Raw genomic sequence first — 8,985 nt, 5'->3', positions numbered from 1 at the left:
TCTTAGAAAGGGGGAGATAGGAGAGAGGAAAAGTAGGAATGGCTAATAAAATGGATTTAATTTTTGTACCCTTTTTAGCCTTAGAGAGCCATTTATCTTTCCAACTTCCAATCCTAGCATCAACTTTTTCAATGGTATTTTGCCATATCTTGCTAGATTTAGAACCGTTTTCCAACATAATGCCCAAATATTTACAAGGAAACTAACCTTTATTGAAACCCATCACCTTGCAGATCTGGTCTTCTACTTCTTTATTAGTGTTTAAGAAGTAGATCTTAGATTTGTCCTCGTTTAATTTTTGACTAGATGCTGTCATATAGGATTTAATAATAAATTTCAAATTTAAGGCTTCTTTGACTATACTTTTGCCCAGTAGGATAGTATCATCAGCGTATTGTTGATGTGTGATATTGGGCAAATTTCTAGGCACAGTAATACCAGTGATTTTTTGATTATTGTAGGCATCTATCACTGCTCTCCCAAAGGCCTCTACCATAATGATAAAGAGGGAGGGGGATAAAGGATCACCTTGTCTGATAGCCCTTGATATTTCAAAAAAGCCTTTAGGTGTCCCATTAATTAGGACTAAAATTTTGGGAGTGGAGATGAATTTGAAAATAAGATTGATCCATTGATGTGAGAAACCAAACCTTTCAAGCACCTTATAGAGGAATCTCCAATCAACCATGTAATAGGCTTTTTGAATATCAAGTTTCATGAACATGCTGGGCTCTTTAAATTTAGAAGTAGAGTGAATAGTTGCTTGAATAGTGAGGATGCCATCGAGAATAGATCTACCTAGAACAATATCTATTTGTTCCTTTGAGATTATTTTTGGGAGAAAAACCTTGAGTCTGTTTGCTAAGATCTTGGAAAAAATGTTATAAATAGTGTTGCAAAGAACAATAGGTCTATAGTCCCCAACAGTTTCAAGATCAAAATTTTTGGGTATCAAAGTTAGGAAAGAGTAATTAATTTATGATAATAGAGCTCCATGGCTTCAATGGCTTTCCATAGGTCTTCTTCGATAATGTCCCAACATTTCTGATAAAAGAAAGTCTGAAAACTATTCGAGCCTTGGGATTTATCGGGGTTCATATTGAAAACAAACTCTCTAACTTCCTCCAAAGTAATAGCTTTATTCAAGAATTTGTTTTCCTCGGGAGTAATTACTTTTGGAATAAATTTGAGTAAATTAGCTTGCGCCTCCCTATTAGACCCTTCAAAGTTATTAAGAATCTCCTGATAATGTGTCACAAAGGTGTTTGCTATTTCACTTGGATTCTTAGTGAGGAATCCCTTTTGATTTCTAATACTAGTTATTTTGCTCTTCAATTTGTTGTATAGGGTAGAATTGTGAAAAAAAATTGTGTTCCGATCCCCTTCATCTAACCAATTCTCCCTAGATTTCTATCTCCAAAATATTTCCTCTTTGGATAATATGTCCTTCTGTTTAGCGAGAAGTTCCTTTTCTAGCAGATACCGTTCATTATTCATGCCTTTCTTAACTACTTCTAGATTTAAATCCTTTAGTTTAACTTTTATATCTAATTTTCCTTTAAAGATATTGTTGAAATGTTCTTTGTTCCATTTAAGGATCTGTTCTTTTATCATTTTCATTTTGGAAATGAAAATGAACATCTTGGAGCCTTCAAAACTATCTTGATCCCACCACTCTTTTATTTTTTTAATAAAATTAGGATCTAAAAACCACATTTTTTCACATTTAAATGGATTTCTAGTTGGTTTCACTGGCTTTGTGAATTCCAATCTAATTGGGTTGTGATTTGACCCACCAATTGGCAAAATGGTAGAATGAATGTTAAAATTATTCCCATCCAAATCAACTGTAAAGAGAAACCTATCTAATTTTTCTACTATATATGCAAAATCTTTCCTCTTGTTATTCCATGTGTACTTCCCATTATTGATTGGATTATCAATTAGATTGTGTCTATCACACCATTCTTTGAAGTCCAGGGAGGATTGCAATAGATGGCGAATGCCACCTGCTTTTTCAAATAGATTTAAGATAGTATTAAAATCACCACCTACTAGGCATGGATCATGCTTATGATTATTCATAACAAAACTAATTTCATCACAAACCATTTTCTTTCCTAAATTACTAATTGGTCCATATATATTAATTAACAAGAATTGAAGATTAGATTTCAGACTCGGAACCCTTACACTGATCCAATTATTACTACAATTGAGGAAAACTATAGAAACTTTCCTAGAGTTCCAAAGAATTCCTAGAGCCCCAGGAGCACCTACTGATTCTTAAAATGTGGCACTCTAGAAACCAAGCATCTTTTTTAAGTTCATTCCTTCTGCCTTACTTAAATTTGTTTCCTGCACTAAAATTATATCTGAATCAAATAATTTAAGGTTTTGATTTAGTAGCCTTTTTTTTTCTAGGGGCGTTTAAGCCCCTAGCATTCCAAGTAGTAATCCTCATGGTTTCATGGGAAGGCTCTTCCCTTTCCCATTATTAAGTAGATGATTTGTCTTCTACTATTCCTTGCTGAGTCCATCTACTTCCCTGAGTTCCTTCAAAGACCTTCTACCTCTTTTACCTTTTGCTCTCCCATATTTGGGTGAGCTTATTCCTTCCTAAATCATCTATATCCCTAGATGCTCCATGTTATTCTGAGCACTAAGTTTCTCACAGTATTTTCCTTTCGTTCCATCAAATTCAAGTTCTCTAATGATCTGGTCTATTATGCTTGGCTGATCTCTTTCTTCTGAGTACAAATCTTCTTTTTTAATCTTAGAAATCCCTTTTCCTTCTTGCTTTGCATCCCTTGCATATTCTTTTGACTGAATTTGACCCTGCTTGTTATCCTCGTCCTCAATCTTCTGTAAATCTCGCCTTGATTCGTCATATGTGTAATTGTTTCCACCAAGTTTAAGAATTCTCTACATCAATTCCTCCTTCTGAACTTTTGTGCTATTATCAATGTTCTTAGGACAAAATACTTGAAGTAGTTCCTCAGTTAGCTGCTCAAGAAACTCATTTTCTAATTGTTGAAGTGCCACTTCTGGATCCAAAGCACTATCCTTATTAAGAAAATTTTGGAGCTCATTTGCCAAGGACCTATCTACTATCTCTATGCTATGGTCTTCAACATTCTGGTTGTTAGCTGTAGTAAATGGTGACCCATCACATTCTATGTTGAGATAATGGGTGTTGCACACATTGCATAAGATTGTTATATTTTATTATTTTATTTTATAATGTAATGTTGCATCTAGATGGATGTGCAACATGTAAAGATTCCCATGGTATATTATTGATGAGTTGTATTGTAACATTGTGAAAATATTTCATGTAATTATTTAATATTGGGGAAAAGAATTAAATGCCTAATATTAAATGTGGCATAGTGGGTTAGGTAGCACATGGTTTTAGCACATGGTCTATGTAATACCACTTAGTGGTTTTGTGGGACTTGCTACTATATAGGCAGCCACAAGGGTAGTTTTTGTAGAGTAGGAGTGAGAAAGGCAAGAGTTGAGTGGGACAAGGCTTGACAGGTTAGCCAAGGGAGCATTTGTGAAGGTTGAAAGCATGGCATGGGATGTGTGGATTCATGCTTGTTCATATAGTTTGCTCGGTTGTGGCTATGGCCATGAAGGCTTCCATGGTTGTATTGCAATGGTATTTTTTGCTAAATAATACATGGTGATGGATGCTTTTGGAGGCTGGGTTTTTCCCTCAATGAGGGTTTCCCAGGGTATATCTTGTGTCACAATTTTTGTGGGTATGTTGTCTATTCTCTTGCATGTGGATTTTAATTCCGTATTTATTTCAGATCTATTATGGGTTATGTAGAAACAGTTATATTCTTTATTGCCAAGTTTCCTTACATTCTATTGGAGTTTTCCAAAACTTAGATCTATTATAGACCTCTCTGATTGGAGTTATGTTTCTATCCTCTAAAGCTTGTAGTTGACATTGCTCCCTTTTGAACTCTTTCTCTAGATCTTTGTGATTTTCTTCATTATTTGGACTTAATTAAAATAATAAGGAGTTCTCCATATCTTCTATGTTCTTTTAACTAGTCATCCCTTCTTCCTTGGATTGCTGATGAGGTATTTCCTTTGATTCTGGAGCTACCTTGCCTGTACCATTTAGGTCATTGTCCATTAGTACCCTACAAAGGGGAGTATCTGAATCATGTTGCTTATAACTTAACAAATTCCCTCCCCTTTCACTGGATTCAGACTGATTTTGAACACTTTGCAAATTTATCTCACAATCTCCTAAACCTCTACTTTCTTTTGAAGAATTATTCTACTCTGTATTACTCTTTATGTCTTCTTTCCTTCTTTTTGACCTCTATTTATTTTCAACTTATTCTTTTGAGTCGTGTCTGGGTTCTTCTTAGATTCCACCACTATGATTGATTTGAGTCTTGTTTTGGCTTCTAGATTAATCTTATTATTCTCCATGATATTCCTTTTGTCATGCAGAAGCTCGGTTAGTCTTTCCTCTTCCTCAGTATACTATGTAGATGTCTCTTGATCTGTCAAACTTAACATCAATTTATTTTTCTGAATTTTGATCCACGAAAACTTGCTAAGAAAGTATGAAGTAAGTGGAAAGGCTCTGAATCTGATTTTCCTGATATCATCAAACTTAATGATTTTTGATATTTCCACTTCAAATGTTTGAAGATTTATGTCATAGGATTCTTTGTTGGTTATTATCTTCCTATGAGTTTGAATTGGTTGATTAAGCTTGGTTTTGATGAGCAGTCTCACATTATCACAAAATTTCAATGAGGAATCAATGCCTATCAGATCTCCCAATGTAGACCCTGATGATCTAAGAATCTCGATTTGGATCAGCTCTAGTGGTAAAGATTGAATGCTGTACCACCTAGGACACATAATATCTATCCCCTCTATTCTAAAATTTGGACTCCACTCTACGAAATTAACCGCATAACCATTGAAAAAACATTCAGAAACAGAAATGAACTCTTTCTTAATGGATTCATCCATACATTTCAAATAAAGGATTCTTTCCAAAAAGTGAGAAATACTTACATGTTCTTCGTAGTTATCTTCTAACCAGTAAGCAAGAAGAGCAAGATTTTTCTTCAGGCCATTCCATATTGCAAAAACTCCAACTTTTTGACAGCCATTCCACAAATCTTCAATTTCCACATTGGAGATACGGATGAGTTTATCCACAATTTTGGGAGACTCTTGAGAATCTAGGTCACCACTAGGGTTTTGTGAAATTCTAAAGACCTTGGCCACAGACCGATGGTGGGGGGGGGACATATGAGTGCCTATGTGTTTTTGCAGGAGATTCATTAGGTTTAACCCTAAAGGAGTACAAAGGAGCGGGAGTCACTACTAGATCTGATCCTACTACAGGTGATGGGGATTTGCATTTGAAAGGCTGAGCATACTTAGGTTGAAAACCTTAAATTGATTGCCCAACTTCTCAATTGTGAAGATAGGTTGAGATCGCAAATTACCTAAGGAACATGAATTAATGAGAGAGGATTCGGCTTGAACATTATGCAAAGTTACTAACTTTCCGTTATGTTCTTTTGGCTGAGGGGCAGCTGAATGCCAATTATGTTGAGTTTGTTCTTCAAGATCCTCTAACTTCTCCAGAATTGAGAAACTGTTCTTCGTTTGGACTTTGAAATCATCATAACTCTGTTGCTTAGTTGAAGGCTGAGATTTAATGCAATTTTTCAGATTCATCCATGGGTTTCTACCTACGCCCTGCCATGATCTGGGGTTATGATTTCTTTTGTCGAAAGCCTACTCTTCTTTTTTCGCTTGAACATTGAAATTCACCTTTTTTATTTTCAGTTCAATTCTAGTTTTCTCTCTTTAGTTAATTACAAGATGTTTTAATAATATATTTATTAATTTAACTAATAATAATATTTAGAGTTTATTATTTAAAATAAAACTCCTAAATAATTATCATTAAATTAAATAAATATAAATACGTCAAAAAAAACTTTAATATAATATTTTAAATTTAATTTTTTTATTTAATTAATTCATGAGACATTTGTAATAATTTATTTATTAACTCAATTAATAACATTATTTAGAGTTTATTATTAAAATAAAACTCCTAAATAACTATCATTGAATTAAATAAATATAAATACATCCAAAATAGAACTTTAATAAAATATTTTAAATTTAATTCTTTTATTTAATTAATTTCTCAATTAATTAAATATTGAATTTTCTTTATAAAATTTCTATTAAATTAAATCATTAAATTATCTTTCAATTTCATTTAATTATAACAAAAAATCACCATATGCCCACAAGACTGAATATGAACCCATCATATAGAACATATAATTAAATCAAACACCAAGGTCAAAATCATGAATTCACGTCACTTGATGAATTCAAAAAGGTGAAACTAACTCAAAAACTTGTCCTATTTTCTAGGACAATTGTCTTAGGCTAGGATTCAAACTCAAGAATTATGTCCCCACTTATACCACCGAAATACTATGATAGGGTACACTCATCCTGACAATTCAGGGAAGTTGATACTTGGTACTTTCAATCTGCATAAAATCCACACATGTACAAACAAAATATTCTAAACTAAATAGGCAATGATAGGAAGTGGTTCATTTTGTAGATCCCGACTAGCAGGTGACTACAACTCCCTTCCTCGACCACATCATAAATGTCAAACATAAAGGAAACATACATGCACACCATACACATGAAAGTATGGGGTAAGTATGCATAGGAAACACATAATAATCATTCATATAACTAAAAGAAAATACATGAACATATATATCATCATCAAACAATCATGAAATAACTAAAATAACTAGCACTAAAGTAACTCAACATATATATATATATATATATATATATATATATATATATATATATATATATATATATATATATATATATATATATATATGAAATAAAACTAATCAATTCTAGTAATCTAACACTACTAATCATAAAACACAATCATAAAACTAGCCTAAAAGAATCCAACACTACAATCAAAAAAGTGAAGTAGGGGTAGGAATTACATGAAGGAACAATGAAGGAATAAGTGGTCAATAGATTCCACTTCAGCTTTGCAAAGACAACACATATTAGGGACAACCATTCCCCTTTTGCACAAATTATCCACAGTAAGAATTCTATTTTGCAACTCCATCTAGAGTAAAACATTAACTTTAGGAATGAGACTAGAGATCCACACTTTGTTCCAATTATAGGAACCAACCTTCTCCCCAAGGCTAGTAAGATAGGTAGAGGCTACCAAAAATAATCCCAAAACATTACCTTCCCAAGTAACAATGTCTTGCTGATTGGAAATAAAGATAGAGTTTAGGAGTGTCATAACCTGGTTTAAGGTTGAATCAATCACCTCCAAATTAACCTAGGCACCATCCATCCAATAATCCTACACCTTTGAGCCAAATATTTCTTCACAAATCTCCTTCTAGACTTGGAGATGTTCAAAATCCTTTAATGGGTCCCCATGAAGCCAATCATCCTCCTAGAATCTAATGAGATTACCATTTCCAACTTTCCGTTTAACTCTTAGATCCATAGTCCCCCTTTCTTTTAAAAGGCTACTCCATATATGGGATTCATTTGGAATCTCTTCAGAGTTTAGAAATCTAGTAAAACTTGGAGAGTTGAAGAGATATTTAGAGCATAAAACCCTAGTCCATTCTCCTTCGCATTGAAAGACTCTCCAAATCTGCTTAGCTAGGAGCGCATTGTTAGAAGGCTTGATTTTCCTTATCCCTAGCACCCCCCTTTGCTTTGGAAGATAGAATCTATCCTAGGATATAAGGAGGATTCTTTTATGGTCTCTAGCCCCTAACCATAGGAACCTCTTTTGAATTCTTTCAATAGTCTCCACATATTTCTTCGAAATCTTGAATATACTTAAGACATATGTAGGGAGATTTTGAAGAGTGGAATTTATCAGCTAAATCTTCATATCTTGACTAAGGATAACTCATTACCATCCATCTAGCTTCCTATTAAATCTATCCATCAATTCTCCCCAACAAGAATATGAGGGTTTAGCTCCTAGAGGCAAGCCCATATATAAAGATGAAAACTCCTTAACTTCACACGAAAAAATGTCAGCTATTTTTCTTTGCCTATCCTAAGGCATATTGAAAAATAAAAAAAACACTTTTTCCCCAATTAATGTGTTATCTTGTGGCCTTTTAGTAATTTTTTAAGTTGTCCTTCATTTTTCTAGTTTCTTTAATGGTAGCCATGCCACCCAAGATAGTATCATCAACAAATTATTGATGGGAAAACACTTCAGAACTAGAAGAGGGCTTAATTCCTTCCAAGAATTTTCTATTGACCTTTTTAGAAATCAATCTCTCTAGGAATTCCATAATTATGATAAAAAGGACTAGGGATAGAGGACCTCTTGCCTAAAACCCCTGGAGGGTTTAAAGAAAGAGGATAGAGATTCATTCACCAAGATCGCTATGGAAGCCAAAGACACCAATTGATAAACCATCTGAAAAACCTTGCCATTAAACCCAAAATTGGAGAGAAAAAACAAAAGGAAATCCCAATCCACCCTATCATAGGCCTTAGAAAAGTCTAGCTTCAGAATAAATCTTTCCTTATTAGCAGTCATCATGGAATGAATAACTTCATGGACAAGGGAAATCAAATCTAAAATTTGTCTTCTTGGAGTAAAGCCAAATTGTTGAGGAGAAATTATTAGAGGCGAGAATTTTAATAATCATGAGGTAAGGACAATAGAGACGATTTTATAGAATACATTGCAAAGTCTAATGGGTCTAAAATCTTCCTATCACTAGCAACTTTAGGAACTAGAACTAGAAAGGTGGCATTGAGTTCCTTAAGTAGATTTAGTGATCTAAAGAATTCATGCATCACCTTCACCACATCCTCTCTAACAATGTCCTAGAAAATTTGAAAAAGGACCAATAG

Source organism: Cupressus sempervirens, chromosome 10 (genome assembly GCF_028749045.1).
Source record: "Cupressus sempervirens isolate cs-2001-9-10 chromosome 10, ASM2874904v1, whole genome shotgun sequence".
NCBI classification, from domain to species: Eukaryota; Viridiplantae; Streptophyta; class Pinopsida; order Cupressales; family Cupressaceae; genus Cupressus; species Cupressus sempervirens.
This window is presented reverse-complemented; position numbering follows the sequence as displayed.